The sequence below is a fragment of the Carettochelys insculpta genome, chromosome 18 (genome assembly GCF_033958435.1).
Source record: "Carettochelys insculpta isolate YL-2023 chromosome 18, ASM3395843v1, whole genome shotgun sequence".
Taxonomy (NCBI): Eukaryota; Metazoa; Chordata; order Testudines; family Carettochelyidae; genus Carettochelys; species Carettochelys insculpta.
This window is the reverse complement of record NC_134154.1, coordinates 16,338,650-16,356,419: the sequence shown is the minus strand read 5'-3', so window position 1 is coordinate 16,356,419 and position 17,770 is coordinate 16,338,650.

Here is a 17,770-nt window from a genome sequence, read left to right as displayed (position 1 = left end):
GTCTGGAGACACTAGTTCTCACAAGGCTGGTTCACACCTGTGGGGTGGAGATAATTTTAGGTCATTCTTTCTTTGTGAGCCAGAGATTTTCCCTCCTCTGGGACATTTGTGTAGGTGAATCAACTGATGGTACTTAGCCAAGGGCAGTCGGAGGCCCGGCTGTTTATAAGCCCATTGTCACTTGTTGCAGCTCCTGAACATCAAAAAGACTGTGCCTGAGATAAGCACATCTACGGTCTCAGGCATTGCAGGGCTGAGCTGTTTCTTTTAACCCTTTGGTGCTCTGAAGCACCCAGGAGAGACAAGATGGAGTAGAGAAAAAGGGGGGGTTCTGTCTGGCTACACATGTGCATGGAATAATACGTGACTAAACAAAAAGCAGTCTTGTAGCCCTTTAAAGACTAACAAAATGATTTGTTAGGTGTTGAGATTTCGTGGGACAGACCCACTTCTTCAGATCTGGAAATTCGAATTCCTATAGATCTGCATGAGAGAGAAGCTGCTATAAATCTACAGTATCTTGCATAGGGACCCTGGGTATCATCTTATCAACATCGGAGCACAGCTCCAGCTCAGCAGAAGTCTGGGTCCAGCTGTCCCATAGCTAACTCACCTGAGCTGTGAAGTTAGGGGCAGCAAACAGTTGATAACAACAAGACAGAGTGTGCTTGTGTGTGTGTGTGTGTGAGTGAGTGCATGAGTTTAATATATCAGATGCATATGACAAAGGAGTGTCCCAAAGCTCGGTTCTGGGGCCGGTGTTGTTCAACATCTTTATGAATGACCTGGATCAGGGACTGGATCACACCCTGAGCAAGTTTACAGATGACACCAAGCTCGGGGAAGAGGTAGATACATTGGAGGGTCTAGGATACTGAGTGATCTGGATAAATTGGAGGATTGGGCCAAAAGAAATCTGATGCAGTTCAACAAGAAGTGTAGAGTCCTGCACTTGGGATGGAAGAATCCCAAGCATTGTTATAGGCTGGGTTCTGACTGGCTCAGCAGCAGTACAGTGGAAAGGGACCTAGGGATTATGGTGGATAAAAGGCTGGATATGAATAAACAGTGTGCCCTTGTAGCCAAGAAGGCTAACGGCATATTGGGGTGCATTAGGAGGAACATTTAGAGCAGATAAAGAGAAATCATTGCTCCCCTCTATTCGGCACTCGTGAGGCCACATCTGGAGTATTGCATCCAGTTTTGGGCCCCATCAGTATAGATAGGATGTGGATGTGCTGGAGCAGGTTCAGCGGAGGGCAATGAAAAATGATAAGAGGGCTGGAACACATGACTTATGAGGAGAGGCTTAGGGATTTGGGCTTGTTTAGTTTTCAGAAGAGAAGACTGAGGGGTGATTTAATAGCAGCCTTCAACTTCCTGAAGGGGAGCTCTGAAGAAGATGGAGAGAAACTGTTCTCTGTAGTGACAGAGGGCAGAACAAGGAGCAATGAGCTGAAGGTACAGCAGGATAGGAGTAGGCTGGGTACCACAAAAAACTACTTCACCAGGAGGGTGGTGAAGCGCTGGAATGCGTTTGCCTAGAGAGGTGGTAGAATCTCCTTCCCTAAAGGTTTTTAAGTCCTAGCTTGACAAAGTCTTGGCTGGGGTGATTTAGTTGGGGTTGATCCTGCTTGAAGCAGGGGGCTGGACTCAATGACCTCCTGAGATCCCTTCCAGCCCTAGGATTCCATGATTCTGTGATTCTAACATGTAGTACCAGTAAATATGGTGTTTTGCCTTATCCCCCCTGCAAAAGATCCTGCATAATTCTTTTAAGTACAACATTGGTCTCAAGCTTTCTTTCTACTACAGTTATTATTTTAATAAAGAATTTTAAGCTCAGGGATCCATTCCTTAAAATTATTTTAACTTTATATATAATAATGTATTATGAATATGAATAAATTGGAGTCAATTTTCAGAAGAACTGCTTCTTCTTGTGTATGAATTCTCCCTCATTTACTCGCAGATCCAGTTTTGACTATCTGGCCTGCAAAAAGATAACAAAGACCATCTTCCATTTTTCACTTAGACAATTTAAATAACAATACATTATCCCACATTTCCAAAAATACCCTCTTCCCCAAGTTGGTTCCATAATTAAGGATGCAGTTGCCACAGGTTGTATGGATTTTCTTTCTTGTTTAGACACTAATTTAAACACTTCAAGTGGATAAAATTATTTGGAAAATTAAAAAATAAGCTCCCTAAAGAATTTTGTAGAGAAATTTGTTCTATAGTGAACTTATAAAATCCATTGGAGAGCTTCTCTGAGCTTACTCCAGAATGACGTGTGGACAGAAAATGGATCTTGTACTTACAAAAGGAACATTTTTCTTTACGAATAACACTACTAATATGACTTGTGCAGTTATAGATGATACAGTCATCCCTCCAAATTTTGAAGAGGCAATACAATTTACATTTTGTGCATTAAAAATAAATATTTTATATATGTGAGCCCTGCAGCAGAATAGATAGCTAAGTTTAAACATGAAAAGAAGCAACAATTACGTTATTTCCCTTGGGTGAAATGAATATTTCAAAGACCATGATTGGAATAAATTAGAGATCGAGTTTCATAACAAAATGTCATATCAGTCATGATTGCCATGGAATCCTAAACTACATGAAACTGTTTCATGGTAATTTGTGTAAGAAATGGAAACAAATCCACATGTTGTTTATCGATAGTGTACAGGATAATAGTCTTAAAATATGTAAGGGCTGTTATAAAGAGGATGATGATCAATTCTTCATGTACATTGAGGGTAGGACAAGAAGTAATGAGCTTAGATGTAGGTTAGACATTGCAGAAAAACCCCACCCCTTTCCAGTTATAAGCTTAGTTAAGCCATAGTATAGGCTGACTCTGGAAGATTTTAAGAACAGGTTTGATAAAGGCCTGTCAGAAATAATCTAGGCAGTATAGTTCTAGCTATGTCTATCCCAGGATATTAGACAGACAAGGTGGGTTAAGTAATATCTTTTATTGGACCAACTTTTGTTGGTGAGAGAGAGAAGTGTTTGAATTTGACTAAGAGCTCTGTGTGTTTCGAATGCTTGTCTCGTTCACCAACAGTGATGGTTTAGATATAATTGGCTCTGCCTCACTGTGAAGGGACATCCTAGATGGTCTCTTGAAATTCCTCTGATCATCAGGAGTTCTCCAGAATTTCAACTGTAGGTCACTTGAGGTATTTGCTCCCTCAATGGAGGAGCAGCTGATATGTAGGGGATCCACTGCATGGAGAACGGACATCTTTACTTTTGATTCCTATCATTCCTGAATTTTAGGGGCAAACAGAGCATGATATATCTGCCAAATGAAATGGAATGGCTCCTAATGCTATCTAGATAGGCAAATCGCCGAAAACCCTACGTCAGTTCCTGGAATACAGGCTTCTCTACGAATCAGCTTGCATGAGGATATCTGGAGTCACAGGCTTTCTTAAACAAGAGGCACTGATTAAGCAAAACCCAGCCAGAATTACAGACAAAAAAGCAGCCTTCCTCCCAGGTCTCGTCTTAGGGCGAGGCAAGCAAGGTGGTTGCCTTGGAACTCAGCTCCACTGTCAGCATGCTGCCTTGGGCCCGACCCACCAGCCAGGCCCCACTGTCACCAGGCTGCCTTGGACCTTTCAAACTCTTTGGCTGGGGCTGCTTCCACACTGCTTTCGTTCTAGTTTTATCTTCCTTGTCTGTGATGGCCCACATCCAGGCTACAACTCTATATGACACACACTGGCCACGTCTACACGTGCACGCTACTTCGAAGTAGCGGCGCCAACTTCGAAATAGCGCCCGTCATGGCTACATGTGTTGGGCGCTATTTCGAAGTTGAAATCGACGTTAGGCGGCGAGACGTCGAAGCCGCTAACCCCATGAGGGGATGGGAATAGCGCCCTCCTTTGAAGTTGAACGTCGAAGTAGGGACCGTGTAGACGATCTGCGTCCTGCAACATCGAAATAGCGGGGTCCACCATGGCGGCCATCAGCTGAGGGGTTGAGAGATGCTCTCTCTCCAGCCCCTGCGGGGCTCTATGGTCACCGTGTGCACCAGCCCTTAGCCCAGGGCTTCTGGCTGCTGCTGCTGCAGCTGGGGATCCATGCTGCATGCACGGGGTCTGCAGCCAGTTGTCGGCTCTGTGGATCTTGTGTTGTTTAGTGCAAGTGTGTCTGGGAGGGGCCCTTTAAGGGAGCGGCTTGCTGTTGAGTCCGCCCTGTGACCCTGTCTGCAGCTGATCCTGGCACCCTTATTTCGATGTGTGCTACTTTGGCGTGTAGACGTTCCCTCGCAGTGCCTATTTTGATGTGGTGCTGCCCAACGTCGAAGTTGAACGTCGACGTTGCCAGCCCTGGAGGACATGTAGACGTTATTCATCGAAATAGACTATTTCGATGTCGCTACATTGAAATAAGCTATTTCGATGTAGCGTGCACGTGTAGACGTAGCCACTAGGCTGTGTCTACACGTGCCAGCTACTTCGAAGTAGCGGCACCAACTTCTAAATAGTGCCCGTCACGGCTACATGTGGCGGGTGCTATTTCGAAGTTGACATTGACGTAAGGTGGCGAGACATCGAAGTTGCTATCCCCATCAGGAGATGGGAATGGCGCCCTACTTCGATGTTCAACGTCGAAGTAGGGAATGTGTAGTTGTCGCACGTCCCACAACATCGAACTAGTAGGGTCCACCATGGCGGCCATCATCTGAGGGGTTGAGAGATGCTCTCTCCAGCCCCTGAGCTCGATGGTCGCCACGTGCAGCGGCCCCTTAAAGGTCCCCGCCCCCTGCCTTCCTGTGCAGGAAGCTGAGAGAGCATGCAGGCGGCAGCCCAGCCACGCGGACAGCCTGCACGCTCCTCTGCAGCCACCAGAACCCCCCAGCGCTGCGATGGCCACCCTCCAGCCCCCTAAGTGCCCCCAGGGCACCCCCCCAAGGGAAGCCAGGGCTCCCAGACCGGCAGCCAGGCTGGAAAGCAGCAGCGGGGCCCCTCCTGGACAGAGGCCGAGCTTCGGGACCTGCTGGGGCTCTGGAGCGAGGAGGAGGTGCTCCAGGTAATGGGGAGCAAGAGGCGGAACGTGGATGCGTTCACTCGGCTGGCCGAGGGCCTGGCCACCCGGGATCACCCTGCCCGCACTCTGGATCATGTCCGCAGTAAGGTGAAGGAGCTGCGGCAGGGTTATGCCCAAGCCCAGGATGCGGCCGGCCGATCTGGGGCTGCCCCCGTCACTTGCCCCTTTTACAGGGAGCTCAGGGCCATCCTGGGCCCCCGGCACACCTCCTCCCCTCTGGCCACTCTTGATACCTTGGCCTACGAGCCCCAGCAGGCCCCGGAGGCAGAGTCCGCCCCGGAGGTAAGCCCTGAACCCCAGGGCCCCCCCCAGGAGCCCAACCCTGGGACACCGGAGGAGGAGGAGGAGGAGGAGGGGGAGTCCTCCTCCAGCGATGCAGGACTCCGGATCCACATCCCGTCCCTGAGCTCCAGCAGGGCGTCCACCCCCTGGGTGTCCCCCGACCGTGGGAGTGGACCATCAGGTATGTACCCACCCGGTGCACACCCCCGGGGTTGAGGGGCGGGGGTAATAGATATGACCAGGGCCCTCCACATGCCCAGATGACCATGGACCCAAGGACAGCAGTGGCATGTCCCTCACAGGAGTGCATCAGCCCCTGCCCCCCCAGCAGGACAGTGCCATGCCCCATCCCTGAGGATGGGGGGAGCGGAACCTAGGGTCCCCCGGGAGGAGGGGGTGGGACACCCATCATCATCAGCAGCAGCATCTCCCGGGGACGGGGATGGGGAACCAGCAGCAGAGGGATGGGGGGACAAGGGCCATGGCTCGGGTCCCACACTAATGGCTGTCTCCACTCTTCTTCCCCCACTGTGTTCTGCAGCTGCACCATTGGAAGGACCGGAGAGCGCTGGCGAGGTGTCAGTGGTCCCAGAGAGCCCACCGGGGCCATCACTCCAGGCCAGCCCCTTGGCGGAGCACCGACCAGCCCCACGGCGGGGACGACGGTGGAGGCAGACCCACTCCTGGACGGCGATGGACACCCAGCTGCTGGAGATCCACCGTCGGCAGCTGGAGGTCGCCGAGCAGTGACTGCGGGTGGATGAGCGGCGCCTTCAAATTCAGGAGCGGGCGCTGGCCTGGCGCCAGGAGGCATGGGGGGCCTTTATGCGGACATCTGAGTGTATTGCGGACTACCTGGCCCCACCATGCCGCGCCGGCCGCCGCTCTGCCCTCCCTGCCTGCTCCACCTGCCGCTCCATCCGCTGCTCCATCCGCCATCGCACCACCACCCGCCACCGAGGGCCCTTCCGCCAAGGGGGACCTGGGGCCAGCTGACACCCGCCGGCCTTATCTCCCGGTCCGCCCGGCCCCCAGCCAGCCCCAGCCAGGGCTGAGGCTGAGGCGTGGGTCGCGGCCGCCCACCCCCAACGCTGGACATTAGGGGGTGTGGGGCCCAGGATGTGCCCCCCCCTTTGTATATATCCCCTTCAGTTTTATCTTCTTTTGTAAATAGTTTCTATTAGACCCCTGTTGTTATGTTGTTATGCTGATACCTGCCCCCCCCATGTACATAGTTCTCCCCTTCCTTGTCTTCCCCTTTTTTTCTTTCTTCTTATCTGACTTATAATATATATATATATGTAATATTTATTTGGCCTGTAAATAGTTAGTTAAGATAATAATAATGAGAGTTCAACATATATCTGGTTTGACGAACAAATGTCTGCTTTTATTTACAAGAAAAGTGGTGGCGGGGGTGTGTTCTTGGGTGCTCTGTGGTGTGGGCGTAGGGGCAGGGAGTGTTGTGGAGGATGGGGGGGTGTAGTGGGGGGTCTTCCAGCGTTCACCCCGCGGACTCATCGAAATGGGCCTGCAGGGCCTCCTGGACCTGGGACCCTTCGGGGTCCACCTGGCGGCTGGGGGCAGCGGGTGGCTGCACCTTGGCCCTGCCAGCCTCCACAGCCCAGCTCTGAAAGAAGGCCTCCCTCTTGCTCTCGATGAGGTTGTGGAAGGTGCTGCACGCGCCCACAATCTGGGGGATGTTGGTGGGGCCCGCATCAAGGCGGGTGAGGAGACACCTCCAGCGCCCTTTGAGGCGGCCAAATGTGCGCTCCACCACCTGGCGCGCGTGGTTCAGGCGCATGTTGAAGCGCTCCTGGCTGGCTGACAGGTGGCCCGTGTACGGGTGCATGAGCCAGGGCCGGAGGGGGTATGCTGTATCTGCGATGACGCAGAGGGGCATGGTGGTGTCCCCCACAGGGATCTCCCACTGGGGTATGTAGGTCCCCGCCTCCAGCCAGCGGCACAGGCCCGAGTTCTAGAATACCCGGGCGTCGTGGGTGCTGCCAGGGCAGCCCACATAAATGTCCAGGAAATGGCCCCGGCTGTCCACCAAGGCCTGGAGGACCACAGAATGGTAGCCCTTCCTGTTTAGGTAGTGTCCTCCACTGTGCTCTGGGGTGCAGATGGGGATGTGGGTCCCATCCAGAGCCCCGAAGCAATTGGGGAAGCCCAGGGTGGCAAACCCTGTGAAGGCGGCATCCGGGTCCCCAAGCCTCACGAGCCTGTGGAGGAGCAGGGCATTGGTGGCACGGACGACCTGCAGGGGAAGCACATGGGAGAGCACCAATGAGGGGTGTGCAGGGTGTGTGTGGCCCTCCGCTGCCAGGGCCCCCCTTCCCTCCCCTCCCCTCCCCTCCCCTGCCAGGGCTCCCCTCCCCTCCCAGGGCTGCCTCCCCCTCCCCCCGTGGGTCCTCTTACCTCCATGAGGACAGCCCCGATGGTGGCCTTGCCGGCGCCAAACTGCTGGCCCACGGATCGGTAGCTGTCTGGAGTGGCTTCCAGACAGCGATGCTGACCCGTTTCTCCACACTGAGGGCACACCGCATGAAGGTGTCCTGGTGCCTCAGTGCAGGGGTGAGCCACTGGCATAGCTCCAGAAATGTCTGCCGGCTCATGCGAAAGTTCTGGAGCCAGCGGTCGTCATCCCACTCTCCGAGCACCAGCCGCTCCCACCAGTTGGTGCTGGTGGGGTAGCTCCACAGCCGGCGGTGTATGAGGCCGGGGGGGGGCGGGGACAGGGTGCTGCAGGGTTGCGGGTTGCGTCCTGCTCCCCTGCGGGCAGCTCCTCCTCTGTGGCAAGGATGTGCTCAGCTGCCTCCTGCATGGCATGGAGCAGGGTGAGCACTGCTTCTACAGGGGCGGCTGGGTGGACCTCTGGCTGCTGCTGCTGCTGCTGCTGCTGCTGCTGGGGGTCCATGGCTGCGTCGCTCGAGGTGTGCATGCCTATGGCTCTGCAGACCGCGTGCTGTGCAGGCTGAGTGTGTCTGGGAGGGGCCCTTTAAGGGAGCGGCTAGCTGTTGCCCCGGAAGCGCTAGTCTGCCCTGTGACCCTGTCTGCAGCTGTTCCTGGCACCCTTATTTCGATGTGTGCTACTTTGGCCTGTAGACGTTCCCTCGCAGCGCCTATTTCGATGTGGTGCTGCCCAACGTTGACGTTGAACTTCGACGGCACCAGCCCTGGAAGACGTGTAGACGTTATTCATCGAAATAGCTTATTTTGATGTAGCATTCACGTGTGGACGTAGCCACTGGAGAGACATCTAATGACTGAATAATGTACAGCTACTAAAACCATCACGACATTCAGAACCTTGTCTCTTGTGCCCTGGTTTGCAGTGAGCATATGTGTCTCCCCTCCATCTGAGGAACAGACAAATGTCTGGTCATTCCTCCCAGAGTCAGGGAATAGGGGAACTATCATCAGAGAAGGAACATCTATGGAGGAGGATGGTAGAAATTCAACTACTTGGTAGATGAAGGAGTTGTCTCTTAACGACCCCATCAAAGTAACTGAAGGACTGGTGCAGTTTCATTCTTGGTCTCCCAGCTCCAACTTCAATTTTGTGAGAGGGGTGCAGGCAAGCATAAGTTGTTGGGGCCTGGCTTTGTAAATTTGCATTTAAATGAGTGAAGATCAGTCTGTGTGGTATCTTTGTCTGGCAGGAAATCAGCTTTTCTGCTTCATTTCACCAGGAGGAAGAGGGCTTCCTAGAAACATTTCTGCAGATTAGTTCCTCATGGGCTAGAAACTGTGGGGAACAACAGCTACATCAATATTTTGGCCAGCAGAGTTTGTGGAAAAATAAGAAAATGTATGTGAGACTGTGGTAGCTAAATCTGATGCACCACTTGATTCAGATGTATCTGTGCCCTATTCCTGTCAACTGGATGGTTAATCCTTACCTCTAATAGGAGCCAAACATACTTCCCCCTCCTCCCCACATGCATCTCTTCAGTGTCTGACCCACCTACTAAGATACTGAGGCCCAGGACAAGTTGGGTGAGGGGAAGAGGGGGTGGCTCTGTGCCCCTCCCCCTGCCCATTGGTGTTACCTGAACTATGTCACCCAGAGCTCAGGTGGTAATTTGAAGAGCATAGGTTCTGGCCACTGCTGAGGCCACAGTAGCAGAGGCAGCGGCCATGAGCGCTGGGCCCTTTTGAATCATGGGGACCTGGGGCAATTGCCCTCTTTGTACCTTCCGGCAGTGGGTTCTGTTTGGCCTGTCTCTTCGCATAAGTGCTCTAGTCAATAATTGTCCAGACCTTATCCTTTTGCTAGCTGTTGCAGACTGTTTTAATCATGGGTGTGATTAGACAGAAAGAGAAAAAAAATCACAGCATGAGAGACAGGTGACTACAACCAACACCTGGACAAAGTGTGTGACATGCATTGCTAACTGAAACCCAACCCAAGTAGACGCTGGGAACCTCTCATTCTTACTGTCATCTCCTGGTCTCTTTCCCTGAAACACGGTCTCATGCAATGAATACCTCCACAGCAACCGTTTCCAACCTTTCTTTCATGTGCAATCCCCTAAATAATTTCAAATGAAGGTGCAGATCTCTCTGGAAATTCAACCTGTGGTCTATGGGCCACCTACTATACCACACATCTTGGTTTTGACCTGGTGAGGCTATTCACGTACTATTGATTAACTGAGAAAAATGGAATGCCTGTCCTGGGATCTGGACGTTTATTTTCATAGGTACCTTTTATGGATCCCTTAGACACAGTCTGTGGGCCACCAGGAATCTGATGACCAGACTCTATAGATGTAATTCTGTTCACTTTTTGAAGTTATCATTTCTGTCATCTGGAGAGCACCTCATCTCTCCAGGTGCTGCTCTACCAACCCTGGTATCAGGTCATGAATGGAACTTTGCCTATATATGCCAGTTGTTGAATTGGCCTTCCTATGTTTGCTCTGCATTACTGTGTTTTCCTTATATGGAAGCAAATTCAGTGATGCTTGTTCCTGGTCCACGCATATCTAATCCACAGACAAATCTCTCTGTAAGTGCAACCATTTAAAATATATTCCTTCCAACACAGACCTTTCAGAAAAGAAGTGTTGCTTTTCTGTCTCTCATGATTTTCAGCAGTCATTATCTTTCCAGCTCACATACCAAAAATAAAATAATCACCTTATCATGCTGAAACTGGGTAAATCCTAATTAACATGTTAATTGGGAAGGTCTTCCCAACTGACTCCCAAAACCTCAGCGGTCAAATGATATTTTGATATTTTTAAAATTTTATATGAAATATTGAGTGAGATTAAAAAGCAGATAACTTGGATCACAGTTTCTAAGAGGAAGTTTTGCCTGCATGAAACAGTCTCTTGCACTGACAGAATTAAAATTCTCCACCTGACACTCTGACGCAACATTGCAGATCATAAGATTACAAAGAAAAATACCCACGCAAGGCCCAGAGCAAAAGCATTTTCAAGATAATATATGAATGTAAGAAAGAAAGATGATCAAATAAGGAAAAGCAACATTCAGAATAACAATGATGTTTTTAAATAGATTATTAAAACTTTTTTAATATGTCTCTAAATAAAACCTGCTTTTATTATCTGACACAAATATACAAGTTGTTTTGCAAGCCAATAATGGTAGTAGCTTAGCTCTTTGTATTCATGAACAACTTTAAGATGGATAGTTCAGTTCTTAATGGAATTAGTCCACTGGGGCTAGTATTCTGTTTATCTAGTGAGAGGTTCAATATAACCAAATTTTTGCACATTTGTTCTCTTCACAAAGCAGGACTCAATAATAATTTAAATCCCCTGTTAAGCTAAAATGAAAATATTGACAGACGCCAGAAAAGTCATCAGTCTAAAGTTGTCTTTGCTGTGCACCTCACAGATTAAGGGAGAGCTTTGTTCATTAGAATTACTCATCTCTGCTGCTCATTACATGCTTTGAAGTCTCTTAGCTTGCAGTCTCACTTCTACTTTCAGTGCATTTTTCTTTCACTTTGACTGGGTTGTAAGGTGACCATCTGCCACATTTTTACCAGGAGTGTCCCCTATTTAAGCTGTCTCACAGGCATCCCAACTTTCTAAAGAAAATGGGCAACTTGTCCTGTGGTTTGCAGGGCTCCCGTTCTCCAGCACCTGGTGTCTTGGGGTGGTAGCCTCTCCTGATAGGGAGTTACTCCGCTGGGCAGCTGTGCTGTTCCCTGGCTCCCTGGAGGGGAGCTTCTCTATGGGGCAGCTGCCTCATGCCCTGGCACCCTGCAGGGGAGCTCCTTTGTGGGGCAGCTGCCTCATCCCCCAGCACCCCTTGGCAGCAGCCCCGTGCTGCTGGTGAGCTCCACCACAGGGTGGCTGCCTTGTTCCCTGGTGCCCCAAGACTAGGGAGCTCTTCCATGGGATGGCTGCCTACTTCCCCAGCATCATGTGCCTCGGGGAGGCAGCTTCTGCTGTGGGGAAGCTCTTCTGTGGGGCAGCTGCTCCATTCCCTGGCATGACAGCTCCTGTCGCTGCGTCACTGCCACATTCCCTGGTCCCTCCTGCCAGAAGGCTGCAAAACCCCTATTCTCAGCACCACCCGATCCTGCCAGAAGGTTGGGAGCCCCCATTCATTGTTCCCCATCATCAGGAGGCCATGGAGTCCCTATCCCCAGTGCCTCACCATAGGGCAGAAGCCCTCACAGCTGAGAAGCCCTGACATGGGACACCAGTCAGTGTCCTATATTTACCATAGGGCAATGTGGTCACCCAAGCTACGTCTACACGTGTATGCTACATCGAAATAGCTTATTTCGATGTAACGAAATCGAAATAAGCTATTTCGATGAATAGCGTCTACACGTCCTCCAGGGCTGGTGCCGTCGACGTTCAACGTCGACGTTGGGCAGCACCACATCGAAGTAGGCGCTGTGAGGGAACGTCTACACACCAAAGCGGCACACATCGAAATAAGGGTGCCAGGAACAGCTGCAGACAGGGTCACAGGGCGGACTAGCACTTCCTGGGCAACAGCAAGCCGCTCCCTTAAAGGGCCCCTCCCAGACACACTTGCACTAAACAGCACAAGATCCACAGAGCCGACAACTGGTTGCAGACCCTGTGCATGCAGCATGGATCCCCAGCTGCAGCAGCAGCAGCCAGAAGCCCTGGGCTAAGGGCTGCTGCACACAGTGACCGTAGAGCCCCGCAGGGGCTGGAGAGAGCATCTCTCAACCCCTCAGCTGATGGTCGCCATGGCGGACCCCGCTATTTTGATGTTGCGGGACACGGATCGTCTACAAGTGCCCTACTTCGACGTTCAACGTCGAAGTAGGGCGCTATTCCCATCTCCCATTGGGGATAGCGACTTCAACATCTTGCCGCCTTATGTTGATTTCAACTTCGAAATAGCGCTCGCCACATGTAGACGTGGCGGGCGCTATTTTGAAGTTGGCGTGGCTACTTCGAAGTAGCCGGCACGTGTAGACGTGGCTCCAATCACTTCCCCTGTTTCAAATACAGCCCTTTACTACTGCTGTGGCATGTTTGCCAGTCAGGCAGTCTAGCTCTGTAAAGCTGTCTCTCCACTCATGACAACCAGCTTGCAGTCCTCCAAGTTCAGTGTCATAGCAGGAAAGTCTGCTTAAACAGAGGAGTGATATGGGTTTTATAAACACCTGGCTTCGGTTTTCCCCATTGTGCAGAGGCTGGGTAAATGGTGAACTTGGCAGCAGAGGTCCAAATGTACTTCAGTGTCCAGAAGAAACAAAAGAAGCAGTGACTGGCACCTGCAGCAGCAGTAGATCAAAAGTAGTGAGCACAGCTGAGTGCCACTGAGCTCGGGGTGACACAAGCCTGTTTCCATCCAAGCAAACCTCATTTTGCCTCTGTAGGGTGTTCAGCAAATATTCTCCAGGACTCATGGATCTCTGTTTATTGGCCACTGAAATGATGGCTTTGGCTTCACCAATTGTATCATAAGCACAATAAAGGCTTCCTTAGATCCTGCTTCCATTGGCATTAGTAATGCAGGTGCAAGCCCCAAATACCTTTGTTATCAGAGTGCCCTCCAAACGAGGCAATACTTACATGTATAGAGCAACAAAAGGAACTGTTGGTCTTGCTGCAGATGATACATGGTTTATAACAAGACCAATGAAAATAGCATAAATTAGCAGTCCTGTAACATTAGATACAAAAGAGCCAATGGGCAGCACAAACATAAATCAAATCCCTCACTTTTGCGAACCAGGCCCTAAACAACATTTGCTTCCTCAGTAGGCTGTTTTAAAAGCTATACCTTGCAAAGAACCCTGAAGGACAAGCAGAGATAAAATATAGCAATATATGCCCAGGTGTAATGAATGTTAAAATGGAGCAATGGTTGTGTGATTTAGGGTACATTATCTTACAGGTATGTTGTAATTGTCTCAAACCCAAATATAAATCCACGATAGTCAAAGTCAAGGATAAATTTAAAAGAAATCCAAACATACTGAAGGTCCCAGTTAAGGCACCCTGTCATGAATGAATGCCTGTAAAGGATTAAACTCAGAGATAGTGGGTTCTCTGTTGGCAAGCAGCCAGGTGAGCCAATGGGAAGAGTGAGGGGGATTTCTGAATTGAAGCAGTCACTTGCTGAGGGGCTCTTTTGTGAGGAGAGAAAGAAATGAATTAAGCCTGAAACCAGGCTTGGAGGATTTCAACAATATTCAGGCCTCGAAGCAATCTTCAAATAACAGATATATAAGTAAAAAGGAACTACTTAGTCAGACGCAATCAGGTTATATTTTTTATTTCTGGGTTTGGTGCAAGACTTCTCAGGCTAGCTGATGTATGTACCCCCCTTTACATCCCTGTAGACTGTAACTTTTACTGAATCCCAGGGAAGTAATTCTCTGTGCTTTGATCTAAATGTTTAGTTGCTCTGTAACACCTCACACCAAATATGTTTTTTAAAGTGTATCATTTTGTTTAGTTAATAAACCACCTTTTTGAGGCAATGATTTGATTCCCGTGTCCCAGAGAAGGGTCGTGGGATATGCATGCCTAAGACTGAAAAGTCAGTTATCAGAGATTGCAGTTTAATTTTTATTCTTTGTTTTCAAGCTCTCACCTAAGGGAGGGTTAAGACCTCGGGGCCACCCTACAGGAAGACATCCCAAATGTGTCTTCCTGGGTTTTAAAGAGGGTTTGTTTTTTTTTTCAATTAGGTGGTGGCAGCTACCTACCAGAGTCAGGAAATCTGCAACCTCAAGAAGCTTTTAAGCAGAAACCTATACAGGCAAGGTAAGGGAGAAAGGATCTTGTTGGTAAAATGTTAGCAGATCAGATCTCTGCTAACACAACCTGTTGTCCTAACTGGACACACTTGGGGCTGTCCTGGACTCTCAGCTCTCATTTACCGATCTGTATCAGAAGGGTAGCTGTGTTAAACCATATCCGCAAAAACAACGAGAAGTCCTGTTAGTCGTTATAGACTAAGAGATATTTTGGAGCATAAGCTTTCTCGGCAAACACCCTCTTTGTCAGCTCTGTGTTTTAAACCTATGTTCAGTGAGAAGTGTTACCCTGGGATCCCACTTGGTGAGAAGACAAAATGCCATTTGACAGCTGCACACGTGGCTAGACAGGCCAGAGAATTACTTTCAGGGATGTGGAGATCAGGGTCCTGTCTAGATATGTCAGAATGGCTATTTGGAGCGGGTCCAGGAAAGTGGTGTTTAATTCTAAGCTGCCCCCCACACTGTTGTGATGGCTGTTAATGATTGCGCCTAATTGGTACCTACGTGAGTCCAGCTATTATGCACCACTCACAGGTATATCTATAATTCTCGGGTTTATGACAGATCTTTTGGAAAGGTGATTTGAAGAATACCTACAGAAAAGGTTAACCTTTACCTCAAACCCTGAAACCAGTGCCCCAAAACTCTGCAGTGTGCTTTTGAGCTGGTGATGAGTTGAAGACACACATTGGGTTTTCTCTTGTTATTTTGCTATCCTGAGTAAGTCCAAGCATCCTTGCCATGCGACCTGTCCTATAGGGCAGAAATGTCCATTTAACAGTACGGTTTTGGTCCACGTTGAGTATTGGTGCTTCAATACCACTGTTTGCCCATTGAATTTTACAAATGCATTTCATGACCAGGAATGCTTTTTAAAACTGAAATTTTGCTACAAATATTGTATTGGAGGTATATCACTCTCTGATGCTGCAAAGTAGCTAGCTCCAGTAAATGATTGAGGCTGCAAGCCAGACAGTTTCTGAATCCTTTACAAGACTAATAAACATTATGCTTTTTTGATCCCCCATCACAGTTGTAAGTGAACATTGTCCATAAAAGCACCTATGTGTGAATCCAAACGGAAGGCCCCTGATCTGACTGTAGGCTGCCTGCTGGGCATTCTGGACTGACTGGAAATGAAGGTAGACATGAGCTGTGTGTAGCCCAGGCTACATGGGAGCTGGTATTTTGAAAGAGACAATGTAAGTTGCTTTCTATAGGCAGGGTTCACATCCTTTTAGACAGACAGGTCCCCTGTCCTGTGCGGTGCAAAAGTGAGAGTGGAGTAAATTGGACAGGCCTGTCCAGGGAACTTGTAGACCTCTCCATAACTCGAGTGAGAGTGTTGGGGTGAAGAAATGGTGCAAGGTGACAGAGTGCTCTCTAGGGCCGCTGTTACACATGCCACTCTTTCTGAAAGGGGCGTGCTAATAAACAGCCTGAAAACTGCTAATAAGGCATGAATATAAATTTCTGGGACCTCATTAGCATATGGTCACATGATTTGGAATGTGGAAGAAGCCCTTTTCAAGAAGAAAGGGCTTCTGGAAGGAGGATTTCCTTCCGGGAGATCTCCCAGGGGCCGCACCTCTACATGCTGTTTTGGAGTCTGGGAGAGCTTCTTCTGGACTCCAAATCATGTTACCGTATGCTAATAAGACACCAGAAATTTACATCCGTGCCTCATTGCATTTTTCAGGCTGTTTATTAGCATGGCCTAGGAGATGAGTCAGAGGAAGCATCCCACTGTCACAAGTTCTGCTTTCTTGGGATCCCATTGCAAAAACCCTTTAAGGGGAGGGCTAAAGCAAACTAGAATGTTGTGTGCTAGGCCTCGATGTTCCAAACACTATATGGAACAGGAGCCAAATGATGCTCTGACTACAGCTTTCAAGCTTCTGGTTTGACATAGCTCTTCCAAGTGTTGTAGAACTTCTGGGGCAGGAGAAACCTTGTATACAAAAGTTGTTTCAGCTAAAAATTCACAGCCCTAGGCATTCTCTGTGCGTGCGTGAAAACAAGGGCAGAGGGGTTTCTTTAGAAGACACAAATTTTGCCACTGACTTTTTCATTAGTTCCAAACTGTCTAGACTCTCAAACGTTTGCAGGCATATTTGCGTAGTATGTGTGATTGTCCACTGCCTTAGGAACCAAGTCAGCCAGTGAGGAGGGGTTACATTCCAGTCAGAGGCCAAGAAAACTCACATATGAGTGATTTAGTGCAAGACCCAAGCACATTATCCTTCCCCTCAGCATGACTTTTGAGGGCGTCGTTCTTACCTAGTTACGTCCCCTGGGAAGCACAGGCAGCAACAGCGCGTCTGCACGCCAGTTCTCTCAAAGAAGCCAGAGTCCAGGATATCTTCTGTGGCAGAATAACTGCCTGGCAGTCCTTGTGGTGGTGGAAGTGAGAGACTTTTCGGGATTAGGCCAATACATACTCAAAAAAAAACACGTGTGAACTTTGTCTTGTAAGAATATGGTTAAGCAGCAAGTTGCCTAAACCTGGTGATTGTACTAAAGACAGAGGAACAGGGCTACACCTTGGCAATGCAGGACCCAGGGACGCTCCCCACTCTGCCTCAGGTCCTGTCCCTGACCTGCCTTGGCAGGAAGTAGAGCACCGTAGGGCCCAGGCTGTCTGCTGCCTGTTGTCACAGTGAAATGGAGTGCAGTGGACCAGGAGGAGGGTGGTGGAGTGGAGTGGAGCAAGTTGCCAGGTTGTTTGGTCTCCTGCTGCTGCAGGAAGTGCAGGAGACCTGACCCCTGGTGCCATCATGTGCTAGGCCACCCAAGTAATCCCTCAGGCTGCCCTGGGTCTAATCCATAGGATGGTTGAAGCAGCTGAAACAGGGACCCCCAAAGCATGAGCCTGGTGTGGCTGTCCTGAACCATCCTACAGACAGGCCATCTTTGCCAAGGATGACTGAAGGGCTGTTACATTCATCAAGATCCCGTGTTGTTACACCTTCCCTGTTACACTTTGGCCCTAAAAAATTATCAGTACTCTACATAAATAAAAATGCCCTTGTCTATTTACCCTGAAGAACAAACCCTTATTTAAACCTTTGTACTCTGGGTGGAGCATAGGTCATCTACAAGTCTCTCCACTTCACTCTGTCTTGGGACAAAACTTTTGTTGTCTTTCAGTCTCAG